Consider the following 13,549-nt stretch of genomic DNA (forward strand, 5'->3'; position numbering starts at 1 on the left):
TGAAGAAACTTCAAAATTTTCGTGGAATTTTCCCATGATTTTTGAAGCCCCGCACAACAAATACATTCCATATGTTAGACTATTTCCTCAGTACTGCTCCTATACTACTGTTGGCTCTTTCTCTTTCAGTTAATAGGACACTGAGGACAGCTGGAACTAGCTCTGTCTATAAAGGCCTTCTTACAGACATGAGATGGGGTTTATTGTAGAGAAAGGTTAGAGACATGGGTTCCAGAAAAGGAGACACAAATCCCCTCAGAAGCCCTGCCAAGGATCCGCCCGGTTTTTCCGCATCAAGAAGTTGATCTTTTGAGTCATTTCCCTGTTGTAGATCCTCCGGCAGGTTTCGAAGCTTTCCCGCTGTCTCCTGCGGCATGGCTTCTCGTAATACCGCCTTCGCTTAATGTCCTCAAGGAGTCCGTCCATGGTGAGGATTCTGTTGAGGGTCTTGTAGGCCCCTTCCACATTTCCTTCCTGCACCATCACTGTCCTGGCAATGAACTTCAGATGTTTTGACATGACCTTGGACTTAAGTCTTCACTCCAATGTCCCTAGAGCGAAGGAAGCCAAGGGCGGGTAGGAGGGCGTCGCCTGGCACGAAGACCCAGGGGTAGAGGCTGTGGGGAGGCAGGAGCTCGGCGGCGAGAGCAAACAGGCCTTCCAGGCGAGCCCCTCTCGCAGCCAGAAGCCCCTGCGAGCAGCTCACCGGCGCGCACGCCCCATGCCCCTGCGCCGCCCGCGGCCGAATGATACTCTTTAAAAAATAATTTTATTGGACTCTTACAGCTTTTAACAATCCACACATCAATTGTAGCAAGAACATTTGTACCTATGTTGCCATCAGCATTTTCAAAACATTTTCTTTCTACTTGAGCCCTTGGTATCAGCTTCTCTTTTCCCCCTCCCTGCCCCCTTCCCTACCTTGTGACCCCTTGATAAATTATAAATTGTTATTATTTTCATATCTTACACTTACCACTGTCTCCCTTCACCCACGTTTCTATTGTTTGTCCACCTTGGAGGTGGGGAGTTATGACTCAATCATTGTAATTGGTTCTTCCTTCCTCACCTTCTCTCCCAACCTTCCCCTCCTGGTATCACTATTCCCATTTATGTTCCTGATGGGTTTATTTCACCTGGATTTCGTGTGTCATGAGTTCTTATCTGTGTCAGTGTACATGTTCTGGTCTAGGCTGAACTGAAAGGAAGGACTAGGGTCATGAGAGTGGGGGGTGAGGAAACCTTAAAGAAGCATAGGAATATTGTGCATTTCATCAGTGTTATTATGCACCCTGTTTGACTCATCCCTTCCTTATGAACCTTCTGTGAGGGGATGTCCGATTGTCTAGGGGTGGGTTTTGGGCCTCTGCTCAAGCCCTCCCTCAATGCAAGAACACTTTTTTCTAACAACCTGACATTCTGCGATGCTCACTCTCACAACACGATCACTGAAGACAAAATGAGTACATAAGCAAATGTGGTAAAGAAAGCTGATGGTGCCTGGCTATCAAAAGATATAGTGTCTGGGGTCTTAAAGGCCTGAAGTTAAACAAGTGACCATCTAGCAGAGAAACAACAAGCTCATATGGAAGTAGCACACTAGACTGTGAGATCATGATACGTCAACGGGAACAGGTAACAGGCACCAAAAGACCCCAAACAAACAAAAAATCCATATTGGTGAGAATGAGGTGGGTCATAGCTGATTCCCAAAACCCATCTGTAGATAATGAATGATATTCTTGATGTCCTCCTACAGTCAATCAAGTCTTCTGTCATTAGTGTTCAATGCATCAAATCTGTTCTTGAGAGGTTCTTGAAATTCAGGTGGGATAGACTTAAGGTTGTATTTTGGCTCTCGTGGACTTGTTTTAATTTTCTTCAGTTTCAATCTGAACTTACATATGAGCAGTTGATGGTCTGTTTCACAGTCAGCCCTGGCCAGGTTTTAGCTGTTGATGTTGAGTTTTTCCATTGTCTATTTCCACACATGTAGTCTATATCTGTGTCTTCTATCTGGAGAAGGCTATGTGTACTATCACTATTTGTGTTGCTGAAAAAAGATATTTTCTACAAATAAGCCATTGTTCTTGCAAAAATCTATCATGGGATCTCTAGCTTTGTTTTGATCACCGAGACCATATTTTCTTACTATCGTTCCTCCCTCTTTGTTTCAACCTTTTGCATTTCTATAGTCAGTACTTACCAATGCATCTTGATTGCATGTTGGGTCAATTTCCTCATCACTACCTTTTGTGGTTGGTGAATAAATTTGAGTAATTATTTTATGCATTGAATTTTCTTGAAGGTAGCTGTGATCCTATCACAGACAAAATTGCATTTCCAATAGATCTTGAAATGTTCTTTCTGACAATGAATGTAATGCCATGCCTCTTGGATGTGGTCATTCCTGGCAGAGTAAATCATGATTTTCTCATTCAGAATGACCTCTATTAATTTATATCTAAGAAATAGATCTTTATGCATTCCATTCCATTTTTGGATGACTTGTAATATTCGTAGGTTCATACTTCATACGTTACAAGTTCAGATTTAGTGCTACATTTTTGCAGTGGTTTCTTCTTAACCTGAGTTGTACCCTATAAGCAAATGAAGGTTCCAAAGACTCCACTCCTTCAGGCTCTACTCCATTCACGTCATCATCATCGACTCCACTTTGAGAAAGCAGCCCTTTCTCAGTCGCATTTTGAGAGCCTTATGATCCAAGGGGCCCACCCGCCGGCACTACCTCTAACCGTGTTCTGGTTCCATGAGACCTTTAGTATCTGACAATGTTTCCATGCTGTGCATAAGGTTTTCAGCATCTATTCCCTTGGAAGTGGGCAGCCATTCCTTTTTTGACGTCTGTTTTTAGTCTGGAAGCTCCATTGAAACCTGTTCACTTTTAGTGACACTGCTGGCCTTTGACATACTAGTGACAGAGCTTCCAGCCTCACAGCAACACACAGCCACTATAGTACACAAAATGACAGACAAGTGGTGAATCTTTATGAGTAAGTCCTTTAAGTTCTCTAGTATCAGCAAGTAAGGTGTGTCAACTGCATATGACAAGCTGTTAATGAGCCTCAGTCCAATCATAAGTCCCCAGTTCTTCATAGAGTCTAGCTTCTTGGATTATTTATTTACCAGCATACAGATTTAATTAGTATGGGAAAAATACACAACCTTGACATACACATTTCCTTTTTTTTTTTTTGACAGTTCAGGATCCCTTGGTTCTATTTGAACCACTGCTTCTTGGCATTTGTATTAGCACAACTAAAGTTCTGAAGTGTTATCCATAGTTTGTTATGATACACACAGTAGGTTGCCTTTGCATAGTTAATGAAGCCCAAGTAAAGATCTTTCTGGTATTCTCTATTTTTAGACACAATCCATCTGAAGTCAGTAATGATAGCCCTTGTTCCACATCCTCTTCTGAATGCAGCTTGAATTTCTGGAAGCATTCTGTTGATGTACTGCTGCAATCATTTTTGAATTATCGTCAGCAAAATTTGACTTGCATGTGATATTAATCGATAATTTATACATTCTGTTGAATCATCTTTCTTTGCAATGGAAATAAATATTGATTTCTTCCCTATAGTTGGCCAGGTAGCTGTCACCTAAATATCTTGGTATAGACCAATGAGTGCTTTCAACTCTCCTTCGGTTTGTTCAAATGTTTCAACTGGTGTTCCACAAATCCCAAACCTTGTTTTCCTCTAATGTCTTCAGTGATACTGGGACTTTTTGCTTCAATATTTTTATTTCTTAGTCATATGCATCCTCTTGAGATGGTTGGAGGTTACCCAATTCTCTTTAATCTGGTGATGGCGTGTATTGCTTTTATTCACTTGGATGCTGTCTGCATAGTTCAATATTTCTGCCCTATAATCCTTCAGTATTGAAATTATAGGCTTGAATTTTTTTCTTCGGGTCTTTCAGCATGGGAAATGCTGAGTTTGTGCTTCCCTTTTGGTTTTCCAACTGCAGAGTTTTGCACATTTCATTATAATAATTTATCTTATGAAGCAGTGCTTTGAACTTGTTTGTTCAACTCTAAAAGAAGTGAATTATTTAATAAAATTCTTTCAAGTGTTATGTATTTTTATATTAGAATAAAATTCTGTGGGAGACTGGAATGGAAATAAGAGCTTAAGGAACATTATAAAACAAGGCAAACATGTATTCACATTTAAGATAATTGTGAATATCGGATTCCTTGAAATTCAATTCTACTGGAAATATTTTTTAAAATTGGGTAATCGTGTTATATTAGTTGTTCAATATTTGTAATTCATTGAAAATCACATTCAGCAACTACTTAAATTTATGATAAAAATCCTTTAACTGTCAACCAAAAAAATGTGTTGCCAGTTGCTGTGACTAACTCAAGGTGACAACACGTGTGTCAGAGTAGAATTGTGCTCCACAGGATTTCAATTGCTGAGTTTTTCTGAGTGGAGTGCCAACCCTTCTTTTCGTGGTGCCTCTGGATGCGTTGACAGAGTAACTATTTGTACCACTCAGATAATAAAAAAATGTGTTAGAGGATAAAATGTCTCTAGAATTATTTGCTGAAATAGATGAGGCAAAAGAGTTGAAGTGATTTGAATGCCAGTTTTCCAATGAGCTTACTAAGGTACAGGCTGGAGATGGAGAAGAGCATTGTGTGGGAGAGCCACAGAGTGAGGAGCTCCTTCTGATAGTATATGTAACTGTGGGCAGGGAGAAAGAGAAACGAATGAGAACATTTCCAAAGTCTAATCTGAAAATGGGTGGAACCTAAGTCCTTGCTATTACCAAGAATCTCTGGGAAGCAGGTGGTGGGTGGGGAGACAGAGTAAAGATGGCATTGTGAGGAAATGCCAAGAATTTCATGAAATTTTGCCTAAATACCTAGTTCTTCATAGGTCACCACTAGGTTTTGACCTTAGTTTCCCACAGCATCTACCCATATCATTGTGGCTGTTGAGTCACCGCTGACTCATGGTTACCTTAAGTATCACAAAACAAAACATTATCTGGCCCAGGGTTATGTTTGGATTTTGTCACGCTTGTTTTGGACACACCACTAGGAAAGACCAATCACTACAAAAAGGACATTATGATGGGCAAAGTAGAGGGTCAGTAAAAACAAAGGAAACTTTCAGTGAGATGGATGGACATCATAGCCCAGTGATGGATTCAGACTTATTAAGGCTGTGCAGGTATAGATGACAGAGGATCCATCTCATGAATGTGCCTTTTTCCGATTTTGTACTTTCCCTGTCTCACTTCCTCCACTCCCTTTCTGTGTTTCCTGATATCTTCTATGAGGATCTGATTTAGGGGATGTAAGGGTACCAGAGATAAGGCGTGTGCCATAAGTTAATTTCCCATATAGAAGGAAACAAATTTCAAGCAAATTTAGCATACATTTATTGGGTGCAAGCTAGGTAGGCTTTAGGGGCACTTGGTAACTGTTTCTTGATGAAATGATCAGGATTACTGGATAGTCATTTCCTTGCGCACTGAATTTGTTACCCACTGCTGCTATAACAGAAGCCTCACAGGTGGTTAGCTTTAATGAATAGAAATTCATGTTCTCACAATGTAGGAGGCTACAAGTATGAATTCAGAGCACAGGCTCAAGGAGAAGGCTTTTTTTTTTCTTTGTTAGTTTCTGCTTCCCATTTATTTTTAAGATTTCCATGTGTGCTTACCTCATCTCTCTCTCGGCCCGCCTTACTTATTTCTTTACAGAATTCAAAAGAGATTTATTCAAGATACATTCTACAATAATTTTGAATCATTAGCATAAATATACAGTCTAGTCCCAAATGGAATTATAACCACTGGAATAGAGGTTAGGATTTACAACATATTTGTGGGGAGAGGAGGAGGAAACCAAAATTCCATCCATAACTTATCTATGGAAATATATGAAATACATCAATCATAAGAGATAATATCAGTAGTGAGAACTGATTTGTTGAAAACTAGAAAGTAAATGCAGAGACAATACAATTTATTGTGTCATTTTTTTCGGAATTACTGCAACTTTTCAGTAAACATTTTCCCCAGTTTATGAAATCTGTCTGATATAACCATAACAAAAAACCTAACTCATTGCTGTTGAGTTGCTTTTGACACATAGTAACCCTACAGAGCAGATTGAGTAATCCTACAGTGTTTAAATGATTGTAAAGCTCTGGACAGTCAGACTGCCCCATCTTTCTCCCACTGGTGGCTTTGAACTGTCAAATTTTGGTGAGAAGCCAAAAGTTGCAAACAGTATGTTGTTAGCTAATATTGAGTAAATTCCAACATGTGTGGTAGAACAGAACTGCTGGGTCTTGCGGCATCCTCACAACTGTTCTGTCTGAGCTCGTGTGGCAGCCACTGTGTCAAACCTTGTTGAGCGTCTTCCTCATTTGTTCTGTCTACTTTACCAAGCAAGGTGCCATTTTCCGGTAACTGGTACCTCTTTGTAATATGTTGTGTTAGTTCTGGTTGAGGAGAGAAACAAATTTTTAGACACTCATGTGTATAAGAAAGAGTTTTATATAAAAGAGCAATTGTATATTCAGAAAACATCCAGCCCAGTCCAGATCAAGTCCATAAGTCTGATATTAGCCCATGTGTCCAACACCAGTATATAAATTCCTCCTTAGAGTCATGCAACACATGTAATGACACCAAATGCAGGAAGATCACAGGCCAGTGGGTGGAAGTCTTGTGGATCCAGTGGCAGTGAAGCATCTCAGTGCTGGGTTTCCACATGGTTCCTCCAGCTCCAGGGCTCTAACTTTATCAGTGTAGCTCCACGTGGCTTGTCAACAGGAATGTCAAGCAGAGAGCGTGCATCCTTCCTCCAGGGAGGAAGACACGAGATCTCCGAATCCTCAGGAGAAGGCCATGCCCACACAGAGACCTCATTGGCTATGACCCTATTGACAGGCTAGACTCCACCCCTTCACTCAAGTTGACAGGAGATTATGTACCTGCCACTTTTATCCAGAATTTGAGACATGAAGTCTACTCTCCTCACTTTTTCTTCTTCTTCTGTTTTTTTCTCACTCGTATACTTAGTTCTTCCAAGAAAGATTTTTTGTTCTTTTGGCAGGTCATGGTACTTTCGATATTCTTCACTAACACCACAATCCAAATACATCAGTTCTTCTTTGGCCTTTCTTACGGATTTCTCACCTTTAATATGCATATGAGGTGATGGAAAATAATGTCGCATGGGTCAGGTGCACCTTAGACTTCAAAGCAATATTTTTGCCCTTTAACATAATAAAGAAGTCTTGTGCTGCAGATTCACCCAGTGAAATATGTCATTTGATTTTGTGACCGCTGCTTCCATGAACTTTGATTGTGTATCTAATTGCGAGGATTTTTCCGCTTTATACTGAGTTTTAACCTACATTGAGGGCTATAGTGTTTCATTTTCATCAGCAAGTACTTGAGGCCCTCTTTGTTTTCAGCAAACAAGGTTGTGTTGTCCACATATGCTGTGAGGTATGGTTGAGTTGGTTCTGACTCACAGTGATTCCATGTATTGTTCCAAACAAAATACTGCCCTGTCTCATGCCATCCTCACAATTACTGTTGTGTTTGAGCCTATATCTGCAGCCACTATGGCAATCCAGCTTGCTGAGGCTCTTCCTCTTTTTTCTTGCCTCTCTACTTTACCAAACATGATGTCCTTTTCCAGTGTCTGGTCTCTCCTGATCACATGTACCAAGTATGTGAGATGGAGTATTCTGGATGTAAATCTTCCATGACAGATTTATTTGGAAGTTCCTTTGGAAGTCGGTAGTACTTTCAGTACTCTCCACAGCATCACAATTCAAATGCAGTGATGATTCTCCAGTCTTCCTTATTCAACATCCTGCTTTCACAGGCATAAAAGGCAATTGATAAAACCAGGCATGAGTCTCTCAAAAACTTTCTCTCACTGCCATGAACTTGATGCTATTCATAGTGACCCTAGAGAACAGGGTAGAATTGCCTCCTGTGAGTTTCCAAGACTGTAACTCTTTACAGGAGTAGAAAGACCCACCTTTCTCCCCCAAAGTGGCTGTTGGTTTTGAACTGCTGACTTTACAATTAGTAGCTCAAGGGGTAACCACTATGCCACTAGGCAGGGCTCTTATGACTTGGGTTAGGCACTCCTTAGTCCTCAAAGTAGTATCCTTGCTTTTAAAGTATCTAACCTTTTAACGAGGTCTTGTGCAGCAGATTTACCCAATGCAATGAGACATTTTATATCTTGACTGCTGTTTTAGTGAGCATTGATTGTGGATCCAAGCAAGATAAAATCCTTGAAAACTTCAATATTTTCTCCAATTATTCTGATGTTACTTATTGATCTAGTTGTGGGGATTTCTATTTTCTTCACATTACATCCACATTAAAGACTGTGATACTTGATCTTCATCAGCAAGTGCTTCAAGTCCTCGTTTTGAGCAAGGAAGTTTGTGTCATGTATATGGTAGGTTGCTAATAAGCTTCCCTCCAATCCTGATACCATATTCTTCTTCACATAATCCACATTGTCTGAGGATTTGCTCAGCATACAGATTGAATAAATATGGCGAGAGGATGAAATCCTAATGTGCACGTTTCTTCACTGTAACCATGCAATATTCTCTTGTCTGTCAGTCTTTCGTACTGTAGAGACTTGCATGTTGCTGTGATGCTGGAAGCAATGGCAGAGGTATTCAAAATATCAGCAGGATCCCCCAAGATGAATAAGCTTCAGTAGAATATTCAGAATAAGAACAGATGACAAAGGAGAAATAGGCTGTCCACCTCTGAGGAATTAGCCACTGAAGACCTAATAATAGCAGCAGAATATTGTCAGAGACTAAAGGCCTCATGAATATATAAATATGACAGGATGTTAATGAGCCTTCCGCCAATCTGATACTTCATTTAGTTTCAGATAGCCCAGCTTCTTGGGCTATTTATTTATAAGCATATAGATTGAATAAGCATGCTCAAAGGATATAACCCTGATACACTCCTTTCCTGATTTTAGATTCCGCAACATTTCCTTATTTAATTTCAATGTCCACCTCTTGGTCTTTGTACAGGTTCCACATGAGCACAATGAAGTCATCTGGAATTCCCATTATTTGCAATGTTATCCAGTTTGTTTTGAAACACACACTAGATTGCCTTTGCATTTTTTGCCTTGTATCATCAGCCTTCAGCTGAGATTAATCAGATACCAGCAGTGCTATCTCTGGGTCTATGGCCTCTTTTGAATAGGGCTCGACTTTGTGGTAGCCCCTGCAAATATTTTTAAATGATCTTCAGTAAAATTTCACTTGTATGTGCTATTAATGATATTTTAAACTTATTTCCACATTCTATTGGGTAGCTTTCCTTTGGAATGTGCACAAATAAGCATATTTTCCAGTTTGTTGGCAGGTAGCTGTTTTCTACATTTCGAGACATAGTCTAGTGACCGTGAAAGAGCACAATGATGGTGTCTGGTTTTAACCCAACAGTTGAATAAGTATAAGGGCCAGCAGAAATCGTAATCTATTCTGGAGTTAATGGGAAATAAACAAGATTTCCTCCTTAAATTTCCTTCTGGTCCACACAACTGCTTGTAATGCAATTATAAAAATATATCAACTGGTTTTGGAATGTCACCCACATAATTTAATTGTGCCGTTATAAAGTGTATAACATGCATATTATATATATGTCTTTTGCACCAGTGAATAAAGTTTCTAAGCAAGACTTCCTTTTTAACTGGAATATTTAAGGAGGGCCCCACTGCCCGCTGGCAATCTGAATATACAGTCTTACCCAGCATTTAACTTTGTGCTTTGATCAGAGGGTTCTGTTTTATAACTGTAATTGGAGAAAACCAAACATCGAGAGGAAGAATACGAGTGTTAATAACTTTCACACGTTATTAGTCTGCGAGCCAGAGGGCATGTAAAGGGGACTCAGAGTTTCTCATCTCTCCAGCATAGTGACTTGACATGTGTTATCTTTGGGAAGGGGCAGCCTCCCTCTTTCCTGTGAAAGAAGGCCACTACTTTAAGGCTCAGCGTTCCCACAAGAGCATTGGTGTCAGGTAATTTGTTTTTTTGATGTTCCAAATTATTGGGTAAGTTCTCTTACCACATAGTTGCAACATTTTAAATAAAGAACAGACATGGGTCTGGAAAAAAGCACAGCATAACAAGGCTGTGTTGGCGGCTTCTAGGCATAGAAGGCCTGAGCCAGAAAGAAACTTAATTATCATCTAATTCTTATAATTTTATGTGTGTGTACTTACCAGGTGCCACACATTGTGTCAAGCACTTTATAGTGTTGACCTCATCCCACCATTCTATCAACTTGTGAGGTTGGCATGATCCTCTCTATCTACAGAAGAAGGAAAGGGCTTTGAGAGGTTAACATGAACAGGTCCTTGTACTAGAAATTCAAGAGTGAGGGTTTGAACCGTTTTAGGATGCTGTGAGTCAGAATCCATTTGATGGCACTTCTTCTTTTTTTTAATGGTGCCAGAGCTATGTCATTGTATTTCAGATACCAGTAGGGTTACCCATGGTGGACAGGTTTTGGATAGGTTTCAATAGAGCTTCTAGAATAAAACAGTCAATGAAGAAAATCTTGGACTTTTGTAAAATTATCCAGTGAATAGCTATGGATCACAGAAGATTATTGCTCAATGTAAACACTCCTCCCCCAATAAATAAAATAAAATAAAATAAAATAAAACTCACTGCTATTAAGTCCTACTGACTCATAATGACCCTCTGTAGGTTTCTGACACGGTAACTGTTTACCGGAATAGAAAGCCCAGTTGTTCTCTGGTAGAGATGCTGGTGGCTTTGAACTGCTGACCATGCAGATTGTAGCCCAATGCATAACCACGACATCACCAGAGATCCAGATTGTTCCGTGCTGCCAGTCAATGAGCCTCTAGTTTATAAAGTACTACACAATGACTGTAACAGTAGGTTCAAGCATATAAATGATCATGATGATGGTGCGGACTAGCACCATTTTCTTCCATGTAAGGTTGCTGTGAATCAGAGCTGATTATGTAGCAACTAACAATACTATACTTTTGAACATCTATGTGTCTAACTTCCTTTTATAGAACGCTTTCATTTTAGGAAATAAACTACTGGAATACCCAGTTAATAAGTGGCAGAGAGGGATCGAGAACACATGTCTTCTGACTTTTAGGTCAGTTCTCTCAGTGCTGTACCTTCTGCAAGTGCTCCAGAGTTGACAGAGATGCACATGGACTATGCCGCACACTCTAATTGTTCTCAGCATTTTGAAACAAAATCTATATGTCCTGTAGAAAGGTCCAGAATTATAGATCTCCTGGATCTAAAAGGAAGTCCAGTTCTCTTCATCACCTCTCTTTGATGCCTTCCTTCCCAGGGGGGCAGAAATGGGAATAATTTTGATGTCCTTTGGCTGAAAACTGGATATAACTAATATTCTTGAAATGAAAACAACTTACCCAAACAGTATCAGATGACTTAAGAAAACAAACAAGACATTTAATACAGGGAGCTTGGGGGGTTTTTTTTTACACATGCCATTCCATTTTATTTAGCAGCTTTCTCTTCATCCCATCAGATTTTTGTTTCTGTTGACTTGACTTCTCATCTGGTTAGAAAATAGTATTATTAATAGACATTTTCAGCACTTTGTTTTCATTTTGAATTGTGTCCCATCAGATATTTAAAGTCCAAAAATCTTTGGTCCATTCATGTCAGTAAGGTTTACTCTAATTTGAAGTGGTAGCCCTTTCTTCTACAATCATACTTTGGGTGATTTCTAACCTGAGGAATTCATCTTCCCACACTATAGTAGACACTATTCCATTGCTATTTATAAGGTTTTCTGTGGATAATCCCTCAGAAATCGACCTCCTTTCCCCCCTCATGTGTCTTAGGCTCTGCTGAAACCTGTCCAATATGGGTGACTCTATTGATGTTGGAGATACTGGTGGCCTAGTTTTCATCATCAAAGCATCATACAAGCCACCATACGACAACAAACTGACAGACTAGTAGAATATATGAAGTGTGACTCTATAAAAGAGGAAGTTGTCAAAAAATGAAATAGAACAAGAAAAGATCAGTGTCCATGACTCTAATGAGTAAAGGTGGGCTGGTATTTACCATGGTGAATTGAGCAATGGTTTATATAACTTGTCAATTTGAGAGGATTATGAATGAAGGGGTGAAGTCTGGCTTATCAGTCAATATATAACCAATGAGGCCTCTATGTGGGCATGGCCTTCTCCTGAGAATTCTGATAACTCCTGATTTTCCTCCCTGGAGGTGGGAGACACTGTCTCTCTCTCTGTTTACTCCCTGTGAGACATCCCTGAGGAGAAGTTGCATTGACCTACACTGATGCAGCCAGAACCTAGGACCTGGAGAAGCCATGTGGAGACCCCTGCCAGCACTGAGATACTTACAATGCCTCTGGATCTACAAGACTTCCCACTGCCTGTGATCTTCCTGCATGTGGCATCATTGCAGGTGTTTCTTGAGTCTGAAGAGAACTTTATAGATTGGTATTGGACATATAGACTTGATCTGGACTGGGCTGGATGTTTTCTCAATATTTAATTTCTCTTGTATATGAGCCTCTTTGTTACACATGAGTCTCTATGAATTTGTTTCTCTAGTCTACAGTTTACTATGCTGGATATGAGAAATTGAAGAGGAATGATATCACATTCATTATCAAAGAAAACCAATTTTAATATCTATCTTGAAAAATCCACATCCCTAGTGAGCTATGGATTAATTTTTAGACTGCTAACCACAAAGTCAGTGGTTCAAACTCACCAGCTATTCCTTGGGAGAAAGATGAGGCTATCTGCACCTATAAGGATATATCATTTAAAAAACACTGTATAGGTTTTCTATGAGTCAGAATCAACTTGACAGCAGTGGGGATGATATTGATGTATAATACTGTTTTGTATTGACAGGATAATAATTACACCCTGATAAAGAAGACCACTTAATATAATTGTTATTGAGTTTTATACACCAACTACTCAAGTCAATCATGAAGAAGTTTAAAAGAAAAAAATGGTGCATATACAAATGTGATGAAGAAAGCTGATGGTTTGTGGTTATTAGACGATATAGCATCTGGAGTCTTAAAAGCTTGAAGTTAAACAAGCAGCCATCTAGCAGGGAAGCAGCAAAACCCACATGGAAGAAGCACATCAACCTGTACAATCATGAGGTGTCGATGGGAATAGGTATCAGAAGTTAAAAAACCAGCAACCAAATTGACATGAAGGAGCCTAAACAAAGTGGAGACCCCAAAACTATCTGTAAGATAATTGGACAGTCCCTGACAGAAGGGCCAAATGGAAGGGATGGTAAGGCTATCGAGCAGTATAGTACTGATGAAACACATACCTATCCTCTAATTCTTTAATATTTTCTCACCTTACTATTATGGTCTTAGGTTTACCTCATTAATCTTATTAAACCTGCATATAATTATATAATAATAAGGATTCCTGAGGGGTGGA

The 13,549-nt window shown here is 39.6% G+C and overlaps 1 pseudogene; it reads right to left on the reverse strand.

The window, feature by feature from the left end:
• Positions 1-226: 226 nt before the first annotated feature.
• On the reverse strand, positions 227-560 carry LOC142441375 (small ribosomal subunit protein bS21m pseudogene; annotated as a pseudogene).
• Between the last annotated feature and the right edge of the window lie 12,989 nt (positions 561-13,549).

Source organism: Tenrec ecaudatus, chromosome 2 (assembly GCF_050624435.1).
Source record: "Tenrec ecaudatus isolate mTenEca1 chromosome 2, mTenEca1.hap1, whole genome shotgun sequence".
Taxonomy (NCBI): domain Eukaryota; kingdom Metazoa; phylum Chordata; class Mammalia; order Afrosoricida; family Tenrecidae; genus Tenrec; species Tenrec ecaudatus.